Source organism: Cryptomeria japonica, chromosome 11 (assembly GCF_030272615.1).
Source record: "Cryptomeria japonica chromosome 11, Sugi_1.0, whole genome shotgun sequence".
NCBI classification, from domain to species: Eukaryota; Viridiplantae; Streptophyta; class Pinopsida; order Cupressales; family Cupressaceae; genus Cryptomeria; species Cryptomeria japonica.
The window spans coordinates 208,412,337-208,435,540 of NC_081415.1; the positions used below are offsets into that span (position 1 = coordinate 208,412,337).

General features: G+C 38.5%; 1 protein-coding gene across 4 annotated transcripts in view; it reads left to right on the forward strand.

The window, feature by feature from the left end:
* LOC131067662 (phospholipid--sterol O-acyltransferase) overlaps positions 1–23,204 on the forward strand; it is a 156,496-nt gene that overhangs the window by 40,733 nt on the left and 92,559 nt on the right. The gene's annotated exons all lie outside the window — the stretch shown is intronic.

Genomic DNA, 23,204 nt, shown 5'->3' on the forward strand with positions numbered 1-23,204 from the left:
TTGGCAAGGCGTCCCTTTTGGCATTTGTTTTGGAATTTTTGGACTCCTCAGCAAAAATCGTACCCTTTCAAGGAAGAAAGGTACGGCAGATCAACAAGCTGTACATGCACAAAACCCCCATCTGTCACACACTTATTCCTGCCTCTGTTTTGACTTTGCGGCTGCAATCAATCTTTTGCATAAAAATTAATAAACCCCTTTTCAATCTGTCCAATATTGGTTTCTGGATAAAACCAACTGAAAGAGCAAGATTAGCTGATATTTCACAACCTCTGATGTTGTTGCACAAGAATCCCACGTTTTCCTGTATCGATACCTCTGATCACTGCAGAAGAATCTTCTGCTGAAACCCTAGGCCAAAACTCCTCTTAGAGCTCCAAACAAAAATATCAAAACTTAGCATAATGAAAAGAAGACCTAAAATCTTCTTTAATCTTCTCCATTTAGGGTTGGCACGATTCCCAAGAAAGGTGCGACTTGGCCTTTAATGATGTTTGAACTTTTATTGTTTATTTTTGACTATTGAAGTGTCAAAAATAAATCATCTTCCATTTAATATAAAAACTGGCCCCATCTGATGAGAAATAGACCCTCACTTAAGTTATAACTTAAAGTGACTTTTTAAAACATTAAAACATTAAAGTTCGCCATTTAATATTTAATTAAAAATAATTAAATATTAATATCTCTCTAAGTATTCATCAGAAATACCTGCTGTCTAAATTGGAGATTGCCAAACCATAATTTGTCCTTGCCCAACCTACTGGCTATAAATAGCAGGACTGCTAAAAATAGAAAGTATCTCAAACAGAGTCCTGGAGACCTCAAACGAAGACCAGACCTGGAGTGCTTGCTCTGAAGGTGGTGAATCAATCTCTGGAGGACCCTCTACCCAACCTCATCAGCCTACGAGGGTCAGTGATAGGCTAATCTACTCAGCTGACAGATGTCAACTAGAAGGGGACATCACATCTTTTCTAAATTGCAATGACCCCCGATTAATAAATATACCCCGGTACTTAAATTTGTCAAAAACACATTGTTCATTGCCAATTAAAATAATAAATCATTAATCATGAATTATTATTAATTAATAAATGATAAATAATAAAGTATCATTATAAATCAAGTAATAAATGTTATATATTAATTATTATGTGTAAAATAATAATAAATGATAAAATAATAAATAATAATCATTATTATACATCAAGTAAATAATAAATATTATATATTAATAATAAATTATTAATTGTAAAATAAATGATAAATAATAATCATTCGTATACATCAAGTGGATAATAAATAATAGATCATTAATCATAAAAATATTTGTAGATAATAATAAAGGATAAATAATAATTATTATTATAGTCATGATTCTCTTAATAAAGTGTACCCAATAATAAAATAGAAAAGATTAAATATTAAAACATAATGGTTAAATGATAAAATAGTGAATAATAATAAGACATTAAATTATTCAAATGTATGATTTACGTAAAAGATGGCTTAAACAAACATAGCAATCAAAAACCCAAAACGTGACATCCGAAGGTCACGACCAATGACGCAAAACATATGAAGGTTTCTTTGTAATGCAAGTATGCACTACCTGGAGATATGTAGAACAGTCTACAGATGGGTTGTGTGTAGAAGAGAGAATATGTAGCGCCTCCATCAATTGCCCTTCTCTACAAAGTGCTCTGATATTAAGGTTGGCAGTGAACGGCATTTTACAACGAAAATTTTCAAAACGGAGACAGTGGGTTTTGCTGGATCGATTGTGTACAAGTTCATCCAGAAAAACATTAGCAAATGGATCTCATTGTAAAAGTGAAGAACGAAGAATAAGAAAAAGAGGATTTCACTTGAATTCAAAACTTCTGTACAATTTCTGTCCTTCAGGCTAATTTCGAAGGCTTTAAGTTCCATCTTTTTCAATGAACTTGGCAGGAGGCTTGGCCTTGTAATTTCCATCATCATTGCTCGTTATCTTAAAGCTAGCTCTTGTTTTTCCATTTATCATCAACGACATTGCGCAAACCCTATTGCTTACAGATTAGCACCCAGAGCCTCCATTTTCTTTGCTGTTTGCTTTGAATCCAATGGTTTTCCTTTTGTAACTTTTCTTACCTTTTGTATGCACGGACAGGGGTGGAGAGGGAGACGAGTGCGGGAAATGCGAAGTCGAGGAAAACCAGTGAACACTACCAGCAACGTGATCACGCAGAGCTCGGGGTTTGTATGCGGTGTATCTCCGCACACAGGCGGACTAGTAGAAAAGAGCGTCGCCATGCTACGCGTGGCCACTGCCAGTGAACTGCAGGGAAAGAAACCCAGTGCGGACGCCCAGAGCCTAGGACAAGGGAAAGAGCAGAAGGTATGCACTATTTCCAGAATCCACAGAGAACTTAAATATTAAACGTGAAAGGCATGGTTTCCTTAGCTGCGTTAAACACTTTATAGAGTTCAGAGGGAGATCCATAATAAATCTCTTAGAGGCAATATATATAATGTAGAGGTTAACCATATGCATATGTCAGAGATAGGGAAGCTTGGACAGAGGTGGGATCTTTGCCAGGTTTGAGAGCATTAATGAGTTCATTCATTAATAGAGATCCCATAGAGCCCTTAGGTAGATATTACCGGGTTGTCCCAACTGAGAAAGAGATCTCAATAGAGGGTTGGTCAATCAAGGGAAAATCAACTTAAGGAAGGTTTGCATTTTGTATAGTTAATAATAAATCAAAGAGCATTTAATAGTTGAATATGTAGAATAGCATATCTTTACTACTTGTATAAATAGCACACATGCTTACTTACCCTACATATTTTTGGGAATACTAACGTTTGTTTGCAGGTCTTAAGCACCAAATAGACAACTCCCCACTAGGGACATTACATAAAACCCCTACTTTAATGTCTTTTGCTTGTAATAGGGATTTTAAACCTCTATTACATATGTGCTAGTTATTAAAACTTGTTGTAGGGATTTTATTTTCCCTTTACAAGTAATTTGTAACTTGCACATCTCTCTCCAAAACCCGATTTTGCCTAGAATTGAAATAAAGTGACATTTTAAATTTGCTATTTTGCCCAAAGTTACCCTGAGTTCCCGGGACGGGGACAGCAGGGGATGGCAGGATGCGTTTTCGGGACGGCAAACTTTTTTGCCAAATTTGGGGACGGCAAAGGGGATTGCTATATAAAATATAGGAAAAATTTAAAATAAATAGGAAAATTTCAAAATTCTAAATGTTCATACGAAAACATGGATACATACATTATATTCATATGAAAACAATAAAACATGGATATAGCATGTGTATGATACTATGAAAAGTTGAAAACATTTTAGAATGTAAATTCTGAACATACAACATTGTTAATACTCAAGAGACAATATGCAATTATGCATTCATAAATCAGAATTTCAGTTCATTCACATTGTCAATATGCATATCAATAGACTCCGAGGTTAAATTTTCCCTACTTCTATCGACGCAGTTTCCTCCCATATTTTTCAACGGGGGTTTGGGGGCAGTGCCCCCAAGGTGGGGTCAAGGGGCAACGCCCCTTGTGTGAGGCCAAAATAACTTATTCTTTAATAAAGGCGTTGGGTGTTATTTTTCTAATGGCTTGTCGAGTTTGGAGATTTTCTAATCTCTGCTTCAAAATGCCCAAAGGCTACACTGCTGCCATATAGTTTCATTGTCAAAATTATGAATTAAATTAATAAATTTAAAATTTAATTAATGTTATCTTTTAATTTTTTTTATTTTTAATAACAATTTGAATTAATAAGGGGCCTCTATTAGAAAATTTAAATAAAAAATAAAAAATACAACCTTTTAAATTTTTTTAATATTTTTTAAGGGCCTTAGAATGGGGGACGTCTGGCCATCCCTGGGACGTACGGACGTCCCCCAGAGCTAGGGCAGGCGTCCCCCCGTTTCGGGGACGTGCCCTCAAAAAACAGGGCAATTTGGGGACGGGGGGAAACGTCCCCTGGCCATCCCCAAGTCCCTGAAACATCCCCGAGACGGGGACGGGTGTTTTCAGGTTGGGGACGCGTCTCCGGGTAACTTTGATTTTGCCCAAAAAACCCGATTTTCTCCATAAAGTGCAAATTGGGGAATTTTAAACTTGTAATTGCATTTTTAAAACCCGATTCTGCCTTGTTGATGGAAAAAGTGAAATTTTAAACTTGCAATTGGATTTTTAAAACCCAATTTTGCCTTGTTGAGAGAAAATAACATTTTAAACTTGTTGTTTGCTCTCAAAAACCCGATTTTCCTTATTGCATGCAATTTTAAACTTGTTGTTCTTTTCTAAAAACCCGACCAGCAATATTGGAGGATTTTGTTGAAGATTTCCAACGATTTTTGTGGAGAAATTCAAGGAGGAGGAAGGCGTTTTGGATTCCTTGCTATTTTCATGCATTTTCCAACTCTCTTCATGCCATTTGGAAGACATTATCGCTGGTTTTATGAGGTTTTAACAGCAAAAACGTTTTTTGCCAAAACCACGATTTTCTTTCCCAAGTTGCCACGTTTTCATCTCTCCTTTAGACGTTTTTGCTTATTATGCTAAGGCGTTGGGGTTTGATGGAGGATTGATCACTTCTCGTGCCATTAAATTTGCATTTGGTGCCACGTTTTGCTGCCCAAGGCGTTTTGTTAAAACGTGGCTAGGGTTTTGGAATGCGGTTAATTTCTTTTTAAGAGTTCTCCTTCCTTCTTTCAAAAATTGATCATCTTTTTGAAGAGGCATTTTCAGTTTGAAGCAAGGTTTGATTTCTTTTTTTTCTTTGTTTCATTTTCTTGTTTTCTTGTCTTCTTGTTTTTCCTTTTTGGTTGTAAATTTGTATATGATTATTTTGCCCCAAAAACCGGTTTTGTGAGAGAGATTTTCCCCTTGCAAGGCAATTTGTGGATTGCATTGTTCTTCCCCATTTTCCCTCTTTACTTGTATTCGGGAATTTAAGTCCCGATTGCAAGTTGGATGAAAATAATTGTTCTTCCCTTACGGTTAAAAGAATTTAACCATCTTTGGTTGAAATTCCAAGTTCCAAAGATGAAAAATACCCATTCTTTCAAAATCGGGTTTTTAGATTCAGATTACATGTAGAAAGTTCTTCCCATTTTCTTGAAGACGATCTTCCCAAAATATTTTCATTTTCACTCATATTCATTTCCATCATCCGTACATACCATTTCATCCACTCATTTCACACCTTCATTCATTTTCCCCATTTAAAGTCTACCTGTGGTCAGCCATCCAGAACCCGAAATTGGTCCAAAATGCACTCAAAAAACACTTGAAAATGAGTTCTAAAGGTCCAATTACAAGTGCAAACTTGTAGTTACCCATTATACATATGAAGTTGCTTGTTTGTTCTCCACAATTGCAAGTTAATGCTCTTGTTTCTCCCACACATGTATTGCAACTTCCAAAACCCGAAATTCACTTGTGAGCCCATTTTTGCATCAATTTATCCCTTCCCTTGTCAGTTCGGTTTGCACACACAATCTACCAAATCAATGGATTAAGGCATGGGCTTTATTTTGCAAGAAGATTTCAAGAATGAAGGATGATACAAAGAAGAGATACAACAACAATTCATGGTTGAGAGCATATAATGCTTTCAAGACAAAGATGGCCATGACATGAAAAGAGGGAGGCAACCCTTTCCCTCCTGAAAAGAGAGTACTACCCCAAGCAAGAAGACAAGGATGCAAGTTCCCGTTCTGGTTCAAGATGTCTTTACCAATCCAGAATACTTCAAGTTCTAGCATCCTGAAGCAACATGAAGATCATCACAGACAAATGATGATGCAGTTAGAGTCGTGTCTTTAGACACATGGAATAGTTTTAGGTATGCATTTGTAATTTTGTTTTGACAACTTACATGTATAAAATAATTTTGTAATTGCAAGTTAACTCATTACACTTTTGTAATTACATGTAAAACAATTACAAGTTGTGTTCAATTAGGACTATAGTTGGAATAAGTCATAGTTAGTTATTGGATAAGTCTTGGTGGTTAAGAGAATCTCTCATGTTAGTTAGGACCCTCCCACCTTTTTCTCAAGGCTGCTCTTCTATAAATACTTGAGGGGGTCTATTGTAATTTTTATCTTTTGGAAAGCAAGCAAAAACTCTGCCAAATTTACAGCAAAGAAGTCTTTGAGCTTTCATGTGTAAATTCAAGAATTGAAAGGAATAGAAGGAAATTGCTCAAGCTTTGAGTCTTTGTGCTACATACTTGAGTTTGTGTCCTATATTTTCTTTCTTGCAAGTGTTTCTTAAAGAGCTTAATCACATTTGATTTGCAGTCTTTGTGCTGCAAGTATTTGAGGTTAATATAGATTAAAATAAATATTCTGTTGAGAGAAGCTGTAAATCTTTGTGCTTTCACTTGTTCTTAAGAGAATTTAGGAGTAGATTTTGTGAGAAATAGCTGTGAGTCTTTGAGCTTATACTACTTCCCATTGTTTTAAGTAGAAAAGAATAAGATATTCCAGTCTTTGAGCTGTTATAATTTGTTCTTGATAGAATTAGTATAGAAAAGGGTAGATAGGACTTCATATAATCAAGTCTTTGAGCTTGATATTGCTGTCCTGTCCCGAAGGAAGTGACGGAAGTCTTTGAGCTTTCAGGAAACTTCATTTCCTTTCTCTCATTTCATTTCGAAAGTTGTTACTGCTGTTTTATATCAAATCGCTATCACTTTTCTGTGAAGAGAAAAGGATATTGTCTTTCTTGAAAGAAGAAGAAAGATTGTTGTCCCATCCTATTTTATTTACAAAGTTGTAGTTAGATAGGGGGAGCTTTCCCTTAATTAGGAGAGTTTTACTCACACGCTATGGTTGAAACCACATTTTGTATATTTCTCCAAGTGTACAAAATTTTCAACCAACACAAGGTACACCTTGAAGGCAATGTTTGATGTACCCTCGTACTCACTCCCTTCTTCCTTGTGCCACTTGGTTTCATCCTCTTTGTATGACCTTGCTTGCTTCCTGTACGACCTCATTTTTTCCTTTTGGCACCCTCTTCTACTGTCGTATGGCCTAGCAGGTTTGTCTTTGCCATATGGTGTAGGGTATTTGTGCAGGCGCATCTTGGGGTCTTTGCCATATAGTTTGGAAATGTTTGCTTTGTGTAGCTTGGTAACTCCTCTGTACGACTTAGCTCCTTGTTCGTACATTATGGCTCTTTTATTGTATTATACTTTGCACTTGCCGTATGGCTTGGTGATTCTTCCTTCGACTAAATTTCCATATGCTGTTGTTGCCTTTCAATACAATTTACCATTTCTCTGTACGATAAGCCGAAGCCTTACTTGGAATTCATAGGGACATCTGTAGCTGTTGTATGCTGATTTTTCTACCGTACATGGCTTCCTCTTAGTGTTGTCGTACAGTTTGTAGGGATGGTCCAATGTGCACTTGCGTTGCTTCTGCTTCCATACTTCTGCTTCTACCAACCTACTTTCCCATTTCGACTTCGCTATTCTTACCCTAGTCAATTTTACTCTTGGTACTTGTGCTCTTTGTGAAAAACAGTGAATCAGCCAAGCTGATTTATAAGTGCCTCCTTTGTGTAGAGTGAGCGTTTTAATCAATTGCGTTATGAGGCGTACTTTAGAAATTGATTTTTCCTTCTTACTTTTTAATATTTCAATGCCTTCTATTTTTAATTTTCTTCTTATATTTCCATCCTCTTGCATAAAATTTTTCATTTTCTGTTGCATGGTACTTTTGATTTCTGCCAACACTATTATTTTCTAATTTTAGTTTTTTGTTAAAAAATTTCTCTGTCCATATTTTGTCCAAACTTATTCCTTTCACCTTTAATTTCTCACCCTTATCACTCTGTAGTAATTTTTACCTTTTATGCTTTGAATTTTTTTGCAAAATCTGGTTTTCTCCTCTATTTTTTTCTTTTTTACTCAGTTTGTTGTCTTCATTATCAACCTTTCTCTTTATCCCCTTAGGCCCATCTCGGGGTATGGATTTAACCTCAGAGGCATGCCACCACCAACAAGTATTCAACTGTCGCTTATAACATTCATTTTCACAAGTACCAATATACTCCAAATCAAAAATTTTATCAAGCAGAGGGGCAGGACTCCATATTGTTGGTACCATGTCGTGTCCTTGCTATTGATCTTCGATGGCCCTACTGGATTGGGAATAACTCGCCAAAGTGAGTTTGAGGTCGGTAACGGTGGGGGTTCTCTACCATTCTCGATGCAAGATTTGATAATATCTTCATTGTATCCATCTCTCTTAGAAATAAACCAGTCGTTTGCCTTTATTACTGCTTTTAGAGATGGTCCAATTGGCTGTCCATATTCCTCCAAGTCGATTTCTTCTTCAAAGTCATCATCTAGTTCCCTCTCTTTTGTGGCTTGCTCTTCCTTCCGCTTTCTCTCAGCTTCCTCGTCAATGTCATAGGCCAAGTATCCCTCCCGTACTCCTTCGTAAGGTGCTATTCGTCACCATTAGCTAACCATAAATCTCCAGAGTGCAAGTGTGCCAAAGAAAGTGTTGGTGAGATGCTTGTGGATATGCGGCATAACAATGCCTTCCACATGCTTTCTTATCAATCTCTCCTCTACCAGTTTGTTATCTCTTGCCTCAACCCAATCTTCCTTTAGTGCAAATGGTTGTCTATCATTATAGGATCCTTCTTCAATGCATTAGCCCTTCCTACTGTCCATCCACCTCGGGTCACTTATCCCAACATGTTGATTGCCAAAGTGGGTCGTTTTCTCTCCTAATAGACCTTAAGCTCTGATCCATTGGCAGGGTTTTTGATGGGTTTGTCATCCAAGGTTGCTAGTTTGATCGCTCCAATTTCGCTAACCCCCCTTATTTTATAAAGTCCCAACCAATGAAATTTAAACTTCATGGGCTTGATTTTGTTACGATCGTAATATTTGAGAACCAACTGCCTTGGTTGGAAGTTCATTTTTTGGAGGTGTTTATCATGCCAAAACTTTGGTTGACGTCGCATGACCTCCGTGGCCCATTGTGCCATCACTCTCTGTTTGCCCAACTTGTTGAGGGCAAAGATGTGTTCCTTTAAGTTTTTTGTGTCTCCGAGGTGGTTCTCGATAGTATTGTGCAAACTTGGGATCATGTACTCAACAAGGACCACTGCTTCTCGCCCATACATCAATTAGAATGACGCATGCCTTGTTGTTACCTTGTACATTGTATGGTACACCCTTAGTATCGTCGAGAGTCTTTGTTCCCATTCTTTGCCCTCAATGCCACATGACTTGTATATGATCAAGATCGACACTTTGTTTGTTGACTCCACCTGGCCGTTGGCTCTCGAGTAGTACAGACTCGACATATTATGGAAAATCTTGAATTTTGTCATCATCAGTCGAATGACATGATTGACGAAGTGCACCCCTCTATCAATTGTGATTTGTATCAGAATGCCATTGTTCATATATAAACTTTGCCATATTGATGGTAGTGTTGTTTGGTAGTGCCCTAGCTTCTCCTCACCTTGTGAGTTATTCAGTGGCACCCGCGATGTATTGACATCTATGTATTTGACTGACCTTCAATGGCCTAATGAAATCTAAACCCAACCACTTTTAGAGTTCTTGGGGCTGCAAAGGGAACAATGGCATTTAGTCTCTCTTCAAGGGTTTGCCAACTCTTTGGCACGTAACACATCCCACTACCCATTCACGAGCATCTGTATGTAGTTTTGGCCACCATAGACCTGCCAATAAGACTTTCCATGTTGTGGCATTTGGTCCCATATTGCCTCTAGTTAGACCTTCATGTGCTTATTTCAACATTCCCAATATCTCCAGCATGGCATATCTTCATAGCACTTGGTCAGGACCCATCTTGTGTATCAACTCGTTGATGAGTTGGAAGGTTTTGCTTTTGAGAGCTAGTTTTCTCCTTTTGCTTGGTGGCATCTCCCTTGGGAAAGTAGAAGTCGATAGGTAACCCCCAATGTTTTTGTATAATGGCGGTAATGCTGCAATTTGAAATAGACGAGCATTCGGGAAGTCCTCATTAACCCCATTAGGTGGCTCTCCTGATTTGATTTAGATAACTTGTTAGTAATGACATGGTTCTTCCTTGATCAACCAATAATGGTGAATGTAAACTCTTGCAGTACAAGTAGCCACCTACTCACTCGCTCTTGAATGATTGGCTTGATTACAAAGTACATTAGGGATTGGTGGTCTACATAGAAGGTGAATGGCATCACCAACAAGTAGGGACAAAACTTTTGTACGGAGTACACCATTACCAATGCCTCTCTTTTAGTTGTATTGTAATTCATTTCTACCTTTGAGAGTAGGAGAGTGGTGAAGAATACCGGTAATCCAGTCCTTGTAAACCCACTTTTGCCAATGTAGCCCTAATTGCATAGTTGGAGGCATTTACGTGCAAATGGAATTCCTTGTTCCAGTTTGCGTACGCCAGGATAGGTGCATTGACCAGTCTTGAATTTAGTTCATTGAAGGCTTTGTCTCGCTCCTCCCCCCACGTGAATGGTTGTCCCTTCCTCATCAACATATCTAGGGGGTAAGAAATTTGAGCAAAGTTCTTTATAAATCTTCGGTGGTAATCCACATGCCCAAGGAAGGATTTCACTCCTGTTACGTTCTCTGGTGCCTCCATCTGTATAATGACCCCTACCTTGTTTGGGTCAGTCTTCAATCCTACCTTGTAGACAATTGGGCCAAGTAACTTGCCTTGAGGCACCATAAATCTGCACTTTTTTGGGTTCAATGTGAGCGTTTCCCTTCAACATCTTTCCATCCATTTTTTGAGTGCGATTAGGTGAATATCTTGCCTACTGTATATCGACGAGTCATCTAGGAATGCTTTGAAGTTTCCCATTGACATCTTGTCAAAAATGTGTAAGATAATGTGTTGGTGTAATGTCCCCTTTTCTGCTCTAGTTTGTTTTGGGGATTGTTGGCCAATCCTGAGACCCGTTGGTCAGTCAGAGGCAGAATTAGGGTTTCCTATTTTCTAGGAGGATGTTTTGGCAATTTTGGTAGCTTGCGTGTTGGAGTTTTGCAGTTTTGATTCTGGATTCCTTCTGGGTTTTCAAAAATCTTCACAACGATGGTACATACGTAGCAATTAGTGGAGTTTGGTATACTTACTATTTTTAGTAAGTAGGGGCGAGGACAACTCACTTTTCTTGATTTTTTTTGGTTTTCAGAAAGCTTCGCGATGGTGTGACATGCAACTGTATCTGAAGACTTTTCCGGACTTACTATTTTTAGTAAGTTGCGACGGCTTCTTAGAATGTGGTTAAAATACATTTGGACACACTCTTTTTAGCAATATGCTATTTTTAGTAAGTACTATTTTTGGCAGGTTTCAATGCTGCAGTTCAGAGGCTATTTCTGGCAGTGCAGTTTTCAGTACTTTTATCCTTCAGTTCACTATGGTAGTTGTTCAGCAAATGGAAAAAGTATTTTTAATATATTTTAATACCCCCCTTGGCCTAGGCGTGTGACTTATGTATTTTTGGTTATGACTTAAAGATGACTTGGGGTGATAAAGTATTATTTTATGTCATAAGGTCTAGGCGATTTATTGTTGAGGAAAAATACTTCATAAAGTGAGATATTAATAAGGCAAGATGGACGCCTTATGGAGAAATAAGTTAATTTTATAGTAAGCTGAATATTTTGACTGTTTGTCATTCAGAGGAGCAGATCGAGCTCAATGAAGATGAAGTTATTTGATGCTTTTTGATTTTGGAGTGTTGTTTACAGTGCTGGAGTTTGCTGTTTGGTATGGAGCTGATCATGAAATTCATTCATAAGTCTCCGAGAGTTCAGTTGCTGCTTTTGGGTATTTTTCCTATGTTTTCCTCTTGGTTAGGCGATTCCTTTTGCTAAGTTTCGTGGTGTTTGGTGTTGATTTGGATTTTATTAACAAAATCACCCTCCTTAACTGGTCGTACCATGTATGTGAATGCCTTGGGAAGCATGCATTAAATGTGTTGATCAGATTTGTAGCTGGTGGTTGGTCTTGGCTTTGGTGCCTCCTCTTCAGGGATTATTTGCATTTGATTTCAAGTCATTTGGAGTTGTGTGGGCGAAGTTATGAGCACCTAGGTGATTTCTTTTCTCGCTGGTTTGTTATTTCAGTTTGTTGTTCTTTATATCAGACCCAAGGTATTTACCTGTTTGGATACTTTTCATCTGCTGGATGGTTCATATTTGTTAGAGGATCAATTCCTAACATTTTGGTGTGTTTGGGTATCAATTTCGTATTGTAATCTGCAAGCTAATGCTCTCATTGTAACGGTGAAATCAGTAGTACTGATCAACCTTCAACTTATTGCATTTTACATTTTGTATTCCGATTGAAGAAGTGGAAGAGGCTGGCTTAGCCGCCTATCTATTGCTTTCAGTTGGTTTCACAGTCCTCTCGTTGAATAAGTGGTTGAGTGATCTTATTTTCAGTATTGTAATAATTGTCCTCCCGTTGAATAAGTGGTTGAGTGATCTTATTTTCAGCATTGTAATAATTGTCCTCCTGCTGAAAAGCGGTAGAGTGATTTTACATTAAATTGTTCTTGCCCGCTAGACAAGCGGAAGGTGCTGGCTTGCCGCCCAACATTGTACTTTAGTTTGTTTTGGAGCTAATGATCCTTGATTCATTGTATGCTCTCACCTCACCCACACTGGGCTCTTGGTGATCAGAAAGTGGAAGGGTTACTTTCGAGCAGTATTGTATTTCTCTTTCCTAACCTTAATGGGTGCATTGTGGTGTTTAAAATTGAAAAAAAGTAAGGGGTCCATTTCAGTTGGAAGGTACTTGGGGTGTTGCATAAGTTGAATGGCATTTTGTTGTATACATACAACCCTTCTACTATGAAGGTAGTCTTCAATTTATCCTTCTTGGCGATACTTATCTAGTTGTACCTCTAGAATCCATCCATAAAGAAATATATCTCATGGCCCACAAGCCCCTCCAATGTGGGTTTGTAAATGGAATAAAAAATGGATCTTTCATTGTTACTACATTCAAGCACGTGAAGTCCACACAAATCCTAATTTGGTTTGCCTCCTTGAGGGATATTACAATCGGTGAGACCTACTCACTTGTTTCTTCCTTGAAAATTTTACTTGCTTCTAACATTTTAACAATTTCCTCATATTTTTTCATGTACCATGGTGGCATAATTTTTGTTCATCCTGTACGGTCTTTTGTACAGGTTGTGCACCTGTACGAGGGGAATCTTGTGTATGTGGTAGAGTTCTGGTGGTATCCCTTTAAGGTCCTTGTATGTCCAAGTGAAGATGTCCTTATATTCCATGAATATCTTGAATGTAGTTGCCTTCATTACGGGGTCCCAGTCATCACTGACCAAGATGTCTTTTGAGTTGTCTTCATCGTCAAGATCTAACTCCTTGACACTCGACTCATCATATTTTATTGTCTTGTCTCTTTGAAATTGATGAGCGGGTGTATTATCCATTTGTGCCACTCCCTCCTTGTACTCCTCGTACTCCGGGAGAAGGTAGCACTTTCAGCACCTTGGTCGCCTTCCTAAATCTCCCTAATTTGTAGCATGTTGCATTCGGGGTGGAAGACTTCATAGTCTTCCATTTGCCAGTGGAATAATCTATTCAAAGAACTCATTTCATCTTTATAGTTGTCTTCCAATTGAGCACCCCTTCATTGTTAGGTTCCATGCCTTTGCTTCAGCCCTTCTCAACTCTCCATATTTGGACTCTGATTTGGAGGATGCCAGGTCCCCACTCACCGCCTGACCCCTTAGGTCGATGTCGTGCTTCCTCCCTTCACTCTCAATCATGAGTGTGTTCCGCTTCCAATTATGGTTTGCTTTAGCAATAATCAACTAATCCCTACTAAGGAGTGCATTATATGCCTTCTACAAGAAGATAACTACAAAGTCCAAGAAAAAGTACTATGTCCCAATCATTACCTTTTGTGCCATGAGTGTTAGCAATAGCTCAATGCCATGTTGGTTGGCACCCACTAAGTGGAAGGTTGGCAGTCAGAGTGTTGGCTTTCCAAGGCATTTCCAAGTTTCCTCAAGCAACACATTGACTCTTGAACCTTCGTCAATGATAGTATTTGTTATCTTTCTCCACATTATTTTTATCTCGATGATGGCTGGCTTCCTCCCAATGCTTGCTGAGTAACATAGGATCAATGGCAAGGTTACCTTCGCGTGGTGATTTCATCGTCAATTTCTCTTGTGGCTTGTCTTGTTTCTAGCCAACTGTGTCTTTATCGACTATTAGTGATTGCCATTTTCAATTGTGGCATAGTTTATAGAAGGTCTCTTACCTTTATAGGTATTGTTGTTTGCAACACTTGTCATACTACATTCTTTTTTGACTCCAACTGCAATGAGGTACTGGTGGCTTCATTGGGGGCTCTTCTTTCATTCTCCATTACTTGTTTTACATCGACTTTGGCTTCTCAAAGTCTTTCACCGTACAGGGATTTGGGTATATTGCCTACTTTGTTTGTAACTTGGTGATTGTTAGGACTTCCTCGTTCAGTTCCTCCCTATGTTACCTTGGGTTTCTGGGATGGGGACGACGGGACGAGTTTCTGGGACGGCAAATTTTTTTTGCCATTTTTGGGGACGACGGGGGGATGACAAAGGGGATGACTATATAAAATTAGAGAAAACTTAAAATATATAGGGAAATTTTAAAGGTAAAGTAGGTACATGTACATTATAGAACCTTAACATACCACTTTTGTGTTCAAAATTCATTGTCAATACTTGATATGCATTCATAATTCAGAATTCATTGTCAATACTCAATATGCATTCATAACTCAGAATTCATTGTCAATACTTAATATGCATTATAATTGAAAATACATTGTCAATATGCCAACACTTGTTTGCATGTAGTTCATTGTTTCTTTCTGGTCGGAGGATATTTTGATAGTCTTCCATTTCTATTATGACCTACAACCGCTTCTTTATGCACTACAAAGTTTTGGGTGTTTGTGAAATTCTATACCAAGCTGTTATTCATAATTCTGAGTGCTTTTGGCTATGATTCAGACCTGTCTACCTTTCATAATTGTGAAAAGTCCAATATTGCAGACCTACAACCACTTTTTTATGCACTACCGAGTTCTAAGTGTTTGTGAAATTTATTACCAGGCTGCTGCTCATTATTTTTAAGTGCTTTTGGAAGTCTGATTCAGACATGTTTACCTGTCATATTAGTGAAAATCCAATTTTACAGATCTATAATAAAATTAAAAAATGTTTTTTTTTGGGCATGTCTTTTTTTTTTAATGTGCTGGGAAAAGGGGGACAGTAAGTCCCCAAGACGCTTAGGGGACAGGGGGATATCCCCCAACCATATTGGGGATGGTGGGATGTCCCCTTTGAGAATCACTACCATCCCCAAGTTTCTGGGATGTTTCCCACAAATGTTGCAATTTTGGGGATGACGTCTCTTGGTCGTCCCCAAGTCCTTGAAACGTCCTCGGTACTAGGACGGGGGATTTTAGCTCGGGGATGCGTCCCCAAGTTACATAGGTTCCTCCACGACCAACATATTCACCCCTTTTTGGTTGGGGCAGTTGGTGTCTTCGTGTTTCCCAGGTCCACACCACTTACATAACATGCCTAAGTTATTTTGACCACTTTGGCACTCTTGGGAAAAGTGACCCCATTCATTGCACTTCTGGCATTGAATCATTGGTCTCCCCTTTGCGTCGTACTAGATTATGCTTCTTGGGCCACTATTGTTATTGCTATTATTGTAGCGGTTATTATTTCTTCACTTGTTGTAGTATCGACGAGCCGATGCATTGGAATTGGCAGGTGGTTTTGGTGGTGTGGTCAGTGGGGTTGCTTGTTCATTGGTCTCCCCTTTGCGTCATACCAGATTTTGCTTCTTGGGCTGTTGCTCATTACGCACCAACGTACGAGGACAAAGGTACTACCTTCTTTTTCTTCGTTAGGGGAGGGAGCAGTCCCTTGATGAACCATCTTTTCTTCAACTCATTGGTTGGTGTTGATGTGTCTGAAATCGCATTGCTGCAAACTCCATACGGCCAACGCAGAATAGAATAACCAGTTGAGTATCCTATCCTCTCTTGAGATAAGGAAGTCCCTAATGCTATTTTTTAAATTTGATCAAAGGGGACAACCTCAAGGTTTCTTTTGTCAGGTCTTGACTGCGGGATTACTCAGTGGTTTGATGTGTTTTTGCTGGAAACACAACGAGACTTATGATTTGCAACAAACTGGTCTGCTGTGATTCTCGAATTACGCAATAAAGAGCAAAAGGAAAGGGTTAGGAGACCTAAAACTAACAACATGGGTATGCGGGTAGACGGATTCAACATAACCAATTCCTGCTTGGCCAGAATAGCTCACAACCTTGCAGGAACGGTGCAATCTTCAAAGGGACTTGGAAGATTTTCAGATTGGAGACGCACGGCTAAGCACCCAATTCTGGCGCAGCTTAGACGGACACCTGCAATTGAACTAAGCACAATTAAAGGCTCAGGTTAACCATACAAAAGGATACACAATCAGTATATCCTCAATGGTGTGATCCTGAATCTATCAAATACCTGCACACCCAAAATAGAAAAATCTATCTAAAATGCTGAGAGAAACCATGCAAACAGGATGAAAACAAGACAATAAAAACCAAATCAATGTCTATATATTGATTTCAGTTGCATATTACAACAATTTTTGTAGCATCTCTATGCTACTGCTAAGATCTAACCTATTCTAACTCTTAAATCTAACTATCTAACAATCTAACTATCTAACCATCTCACTATCTAACAATCTGACCCTTTACAAAAGAAAGGCCTTTGCCTTTTATAGATATTACAATTTTGAATCGAAGGCTAGGATGGACTGCATCCAAGGGTCCTGATTAGCCTTCCAGAAGCTGGCAGCTTTAACCCATGCCGAATTAATTCTCAGTTATCCAACCAGCAACTATCTCAACTACCTGCCACTATTTGGCTTTAATTCAGGTCTATCCAATCTTCTTGGTGGTTGGGAATAGTTATCCACAAAAATATCTTGCGCGGGACCCATAGGTAGTTTACAATAAAGTTGTTTCAGTTTTAAAACTGAATTTTTGGACTTAAATCTAGCTGTGCACTTTCTTGAGAATGCATAGACTTGCAGCATTCGGAGTGTTCTTTGGTCTTTGGTCCTGGTGGTGGACTTCAGCTTTGTTCAGTGGCACGGTTCCCAATGTTTCGTTGCTCTTGCGCTCCTGTAGCACATTCCCACATCTTTTTCTTTTTTCAGTCTTCAGCGCCTGGCCTTGATTGCAATCCTTCGCTGGCCTTGATTGCAATCCTTCTTCGATTTGCGTTTCAAGTCTTTCTTCTAGTTCTTTAATGACATCCTGCGACCTGCGAACAATTAATTTCATTTCAATAAATCAATTTGAAAAATTAATTAATTAATTTAACAAATATTAAATTTAATTACGACGTCTGGCTTGAGAAGCTCTTTGTGAGATGTCTCTTGAAAATGCTTCTCTTTTCTCTTCGAATGTGAAATCTGATCCTTGGGCGATTTACTTCTGCGTGATTTTACCTTTGGAGTCTTGGGCGTTTTGAATAGGTTTATGGCGTTTGAAAACTTCTTATAGCGCGATTCTGGAGGCTTTTCTGCAAATTTTAAAATCCCAACACTAATGCTTTTTGGTGAATTTCGGAGCATTGGCGCTATTTTGCAAACTTTAAACTGCGTTTTCTAATCCTAAGGGCGAACTTCGGACCATATGGACGCCTCTTTCAAGTTATACAAACCTCGGAGCTATGGCGTCCTTCGCGATTTTCGCGTCCTTGGCAAATTTCGGAGCATGGGGAGTTTATTCCAGCTGAAGGGTAATTTTCGGACCATTAAACACTTCTGCAAATTCGGAGTTTCAAGACGTTTTTACAAATTTCGGAGTTTTCGCGATTTTTAACCTTTTATCCAAAATTTTGGACCTTTAAACACTTTGTGCAAATTCGGAGTTTCAAGGCGTTTTGGTGCCCAAAGGCATTTTCGGACCATTTGGACGTGTTTCACAACCTCTTTAAAAAACTTCGGACCATTTATCGCTCTTGTAATTTCATCATATTCTCCAATTTAGCCCCCAGGGTCCGAAATTGGCGTTTTGAATGAAATTTCAGACCATTTGGGGGTTTTTGCAACTCTTCCAAATATTAAATTTCGGCCCCATGGTCCGAAATTGATGTTTTGGGCGAAAATCGGAGCTCTTGGGGTTTCTTACAAACTTTTAAAGCATTTTCGGACCTAAAGCACCTTTTGGGAAATTTCAGATGTTTTAGACGTTATGCAAAAAACTTTGAAGTTCTTGGATGCTTTGCAACTTAGAAAAGCTTTTGGACCCTATCGCCATTCGTAAAAAACTTCGGACTAAAACACATTTTGGCAAATTATAAAACTTTTGAATTTCGGCCCCAGGGTCTGAATTTGGACGTCTAAGGCGAATTTCGGACCAAAAGGGTCTCTTTGCAACTTTTAACATTTTTCACATTTCGCCCCAGGGTCCGAAATTGAGACTTAAGTGATTTTCGAAGTTTTCAAGCGTTTTGGCGAACTGGGAATATTTTCGGACCTAAACGCGCTTTTGGCAATTTCAGAGTTCTTGAACCTTTTTGCAATTTTGCCAAAATTTCAAATTTCGGAGCTAGGGTCTGAAATTGAGGTTTTAAGTGAATTTCAGACCTAGAGGAGCTTTTTGCAATATTTCACTTTTTGCCCCAGGGTTCGAAATTGAGAGACTTAAGTGATTTTCGGACCTAAAGGGTCTTTTTGCAACTTTTAAACATTTCCCAGTTTTGGCTTTTGGGTCCGAAATTGGGCATTTTAGCTATTTTAAACGTTTTCCTCAAGAAGTGCAAGCTTGGGCACTTGGACGAGTTTGTCAAGATCTCACTGAAGGATCATTTTATGGAATATAACATTTAAGTATAAGAAAGGAAATGTCACTTATACTTTAAGTTATATTCCATATATACTTTCAGGATGTTTGAGAGTGGTTTCGGACCTCCAGGAGTTATATTGCAAATTCTAGTTTTTGGAGGATTCCTCAGTTTTCCAGACTTAGTCAAATTTCAGGATCAAGACATTCCAGACTTAGCCAAATTTTAGGATCAGGACATTCTAGACTAAGCCAAATTTCAAGATCAGGACATTCCAGACTTCATCACTCACCAACTTGACCCTTCATATCCCCTTCCTCTTCCGCAAAGACAAAGAGGCACAAACCGGGGGGTCCCTGTCCAAGACGAGGATGGGTGTGCGATTCGCACAACAGTTGGCTGGTTCTTCATCTTACCTACCCATCAACTCCTTGAGCCTATGACTGTAAGCTTGCATATTCTCATGCTTCCCCTATTTAGTGTTATAAATTTCCGCAACAATCTTGTTATCATCCCTTATGAGTTTAAATTCTTCTTGAAATGCCTTCTTTAGCCTATCCCAGGATTTTGTGTGTGCATCTTCCAATTATGAGAACTAGTCAATGGCTACTCCTTATAACGTTGCGGGAAATGACCTTAACCAATAGTCTATATCAATCTGACTGCTTGCCAACTAGATAGTTTCACATGTCTTACAATGCTTTACAAGATCCTTTGATCCATTCCTCATGAACTTGGGGAGTTTCTGTGTATCAACACTTGGACTCGTTGGGGTGGTCACCATTGTTCTTGATTGATATGTACCATGTGCCCAGGACTAGATTGGAATGATTTGCTCTCGACGTTCCGGTTCTACACTTGCACTCTCGTCCACGTGTGAGCCCTCTACATGTTCATCGTTAGCATCCTTTGCACCTTGGTTACCTTCCTCGTTTCTCGACTCCCTCCTCATTGGGGTCTTTGACTTAGGCCCCCCTGTTCTGAATTCCTCTGCTATAGATAGGTTCTCAATGTAGTGCAAATTATTTTCAAATATTTCAGCAACCTCGTTCTTGAGGTTCCTTCCTTCATCCTCTTGGTTGCGTACTGACAGTACGAACAGGCTACTCTTTGTGGACCTGGAGTCCTCTTCGTTCTCTTCGTCCAATATTGACTGTACAGACTGGTTGTTTGCATGGTTGGCAAGATCTTCATTTACTTTTTTGGGGAGTGGCAGGTTTCTGGCAATTTCCTCCCACTCGCTTCACATACAATGTGTCATGCCTTCTTTGTTGCACAATTTTAGTCTCTCCCAACTATGGCTTTGACTCTTCTACTTTTACTTCTTGTTGGACTTTGCAATTCCTTGATGATTCTCTGTAACTGTCATCGTCGTTCACCTTGCTCTTTAAGCTGGAGAGATCTTCTCACTGATCCCTCTCCCTTCTCTTGCCTGTGTCCAATACGTGTTCTGTCCTTGTTTGGCCGTAGGGGCATTACTTGCTGCAGGTACGACATTTGTTTGTATCATGCTCTTCTTCCTCCCCCCAGTTCCTTTCTTCATACTGTTGTAGTATCTATTATCAACGTTGGTTTTGGTCCCTTTCCTCTCGACGATCTCAAAGGGCAATGAAGTTACATGCGAACAACCTTTGTAGTCTTGGGAGGAGATGGTTGACCACGTCGTTCATTGTGAGTTTATCTTGGATAGCACCCTCAGGGACCTCTTGCTGGAGAGCCTCCTTTCGAACATACTGGTGGACAGATGCTTCGGACAAGTATACAAGGTCCTGCATCAATTTGTCCTCAATCGTGTTTTCCTCTTTCTCGGATATTTCTGGTTCTTCAATCGTTCAGCCCATTATATTGCCATACTTCCTGTCGCCATACTACCTTTCTGTGGCTTAGATCTCTAGGCTTCTTATTGACAACAACGCCAAAATGGCAATTACTATTTAATATGCAGAGTAAACAGAGATATCACTTGTAAAACATAGAATAACAGAGTATGGCAATGCCAAGACAATATAGTTTCAAAAAGATGTATCATTCATTTCCACATGCAATGTGTACAATAATCAACTGGTTCCCTACACAACAAAATGAGTACAATAAAGATTACCAAGCGCCAGGAACTACCAAACCCAACTACCTGTCGGGAAGAAGTGACAACAATACATAAGTAGCCGACTAATACTTATAAAATTAACACTTGGCTAACAAATTATTTATTTATGATCACTTGGTATAAACTGCCGACTATGGTGACAGTAATAGTGGAGATTTTGAAATTGAATCCATACTTTCTCAGGATGAATATTTTCCCTTGATTCCCCATCAATAATTGTACCATAAAGAGTGATCTTTAATTTTGATGTATTTACAATGTTCCTTGGGGTTTTAATGACGTAAGTATGGGGGACATTCCGGGGATGGAAGAATGTGGATGCCCCCTTTTTTTCTTCTGATTTTCAGGTACATCCTAGGGATGCCCCCTCTATGTGAGGGATGTCTCCTGGAATGTTCCCTATAGGGAGGGACACCAGGGGGATGCCAGGGCGTCCCTCACAGCATCACAGTATAGCAAGTGAAAAAAAATAGGTAATTTAGGAAGGGTCAAATTCCTGAGCGCATACCTCCCTTAATATTTCTTAGAATCTCTATTATGGACACTTCATTGAATGGCATCAATTTTTTTTTCTGATCACAAGACTTTAAAGTGACTCTCAACAACATCTGACTCCTTAATAGAGAAAAAATTGCATTGCAATAATCCTCTGGTTCGGACAGGAAAATCACAGCTGTAGAAGGTTAACTTTGAGAAGACACAACTCTCTCCATCAGCCCAGAATCACTATTATGACCTCTTACCTGAACTCACAAAAACTGTCATCATATGGCTTTAAAGTTAGTCTGATCAGGTACTGAGACATGAAGACCATACACTTACAGAAAAAATGTGTTTTCTGCTTGGTACTTGCACAAATTACTACTTACACATGACTTTCAAACATCCGGAGTATGTGTACTTTAAGTCTGCTGAGAATGATAGAAATGCACATTCAAGAGCGATATCGAGGTTTCTGATATGCCCAATTTTTCAATAATCTCAAGCTAGGGCTTCTCACTACAGTATTCTTAAAATTCATCAATTATCAGCTGTGTGGTGCGTTGTCAATTCCTCAGAAAAAGCATTGAATATTTGCCATTGATGCCATCTTTTTGGACAATGAACACATTGAAATCTTATTCAGGATTTCTTTTGTATATGCATTTTTATAAGTTGCAAAATACATTCCAATTGCAGTTTCAATGGTTTGCTTACATGAATGCCATTTACGAATGCTTTCTCTTATTAGCAAAGCATTTCAGCTATCATTTTAATGTTCTTTTATTTCTTTTCTCAATTGTTAGTTCCTTTGTTCATTTTATCTTCTTCAAGTTGATTCTTTTCAACTGGTGGCAGTTGCTCATTAATAACCTCCACAACCTGGGCTGTATCTTGAATCATTTATTTTTTCATATGAACATATTAGTTTTTAGATTCTTCATTTTTTCTCATGTAAGTACTATAATTCATATGTTTCTAGCTTCTTCATTTTTTCTCATGTAAGTACTATAATTCATATGTTTCTAGCTTCTTCATTTTTCCTCATGTAGTACTATAATTCATATCATCCATTTGAGTTATATATTCTGATTTTAATCATAGATAATCTTCATCTTCATGATTTTCCAATCTGCACACATTAAGTTATGATTTTGTTGTGAACAATCTCTAGTGAAATTATCTGAAATTATCCCATTTCTTACATTACTGCCATTAGAGATTGGTTGTCTTTTCTTAACTCATGGAATTGCAAATTCTGAATTTTTGGATTTTATTATCATTCTTACTATCACAGTGTTTATTGTGATGATGTTTCATGACCAGTTAACCACCTCTTTTTGGTGTTAGCTGTGCCCAAACTGCTTATTTTTGTTCCTTTATTTGTTATTCAAATTAAATGGGCACTTTTCTGTATCATTGGCTTTTATGTCACTTATTGTCAAGATTTACAGGGAACTCTTCTTCAGTATGTCTTTCTGCATTTCATGGACTATATCACTGACTTTCCTTTTTTTCAAATCATTTGATTCTAAGATATTGCTCAACATTTTTGTGATCATTTAGGGTTTTTGGATGCAAAAAAAAAGTCAAAAAATGTCTTTTTTTTGTTACTTTTTGGCGCTCAGCGCTATTGGGTATGCCTGGTACATACCCTGGGC